We start from the raw sequence: 1,366 nt of genomic DNA on the forward strand, positions 1-1,366 counted from the left end.
TAAACTGTCCTCCCCTCTTTTTACACGAGAACATTACTGTGTGATACACGATCCCTATTGATCGGCCTTTCCTTTTCTTTTTTTTTCGATCCCTTTTGATCGAACTGCCCCTTTTTCCCTTCCTACGATCCCTTTTGATCGACACCACCAATTTTTATTTTTTTATTTTTTTTTTCCTTCCTTCCCCCTCCCAAAAATAAAAGCTCTACATTGTATTTGTCCCATCTTCGTTGAGCCCTGTGTGGCTAATAAAAGAAATGTATCTATCTATCTATCTATCTATCTATCTATCTATCCATCTATCTATTTTTAATCGTTTTTTTTTTACATGCTTCAGTCGTTTGACCACGACCATACTGGGGTACCGGCTTGAAGTGGTTTAGTCGAAGAAATCTATACCAGGAGTAGTACTTATTCTATCGGTCTCTTCTTCCGAGCTGCTAAATTAGAGGAATATCAACACACCAGCACTGGTTATCAAGCAGTGGTGAGGGAAAAACACAGACACAAAGACACACATGCAAAGAAACACACACACACACGCACATACACACACACACAAACACGCGCGCACACACACACAGATACACACATGCGACGGTCTTTCAATTTCTGTCTACTAAATCTACTCACAAAGCTTTGTTCGGTCCGAGCCTATAATAGATGACACTTGCCGAAATTTTCATGCTGTGAGACTGAATCTGGGACCACGTGGTTTGGAAGCGATCTTATTATTACACAGCCACGCCTATATATCTACATTAATACATGTAATTATTTCCAACATATTAATATAAAAGAAGGAATATTATAAGAAGGATGTTACCATCCTGTTTCAGCAATTTCTATGCAACCTATTTCAGGATCCGTGTACGTGTATTGACAATATCATTATCTATCCATCCATCCATATATATATATATATATGACGACCGCTCCATCTTGACAGACGATAGCCATCCCATCAACAATCCACACATATCATCACGCAGTACAATCACTTCGTTGGTGAGCCCTCAAGTGACTTTGAAGTCCGGCTGCTGAGCGACAAGGTCTACAGCACAGATGACAAATGTTCAGGCCTCTCGATCCTTGCTCGCTGGTATCTGATTCTAAGGAAACGCCTCTGTGAACCAGCATATGTCTCTTAAGTCCGGGTATTGTTTTACATAACCTTGTGACATATGCCACAGGTCGCTCTTATGTCAGGTCGCTCTTATAAGTATTCCTGAGCGCTACTGGTAACATGTAATCCAGTACGACCTGTCTCATGGTCGGGTCGTCGGCGACTAAACTGGCAACCCCACCAAGCTCGCTTGGTGAGGAGGGTGATTGTTGGCATCTTGCGGGATGAAAAATAAGACTC

The 1,366-nt window shown here is 41.7% G+C and overlaps 1 protein-coding gene across 4 annotated transcripts in view; it reads right to left on the reverse strand.

Moving 5' to 3' along the window:
- Positions 1–1,366, reverse strand: part of LOC106879657 (inter-alpha-trypsin inhibitor heavy chain H3) — a 39,783-nt gene that overhangs the window by 9,224 nt on the left and 29,193 nt on the right. The gene's annotated exons all lie outside the window — the stretch shown is intronic.

Source organism: Octopus bimaculoides, chromosome 5 (assembly GCF_001194135.2).
Source record: "Octopus bimaculoides isolate UCB-OBI-ISO-001 chromosome 5, ASM119413v2, whole genome shotgun sequence".
NCBI classification, from domain to species: domain Eukaryota; kingdom Metazoa; phylum Mollusca; class Cephalopoda; order Octopoda; family Octopodidae; genus Octopus; species Octopus bimaculoides.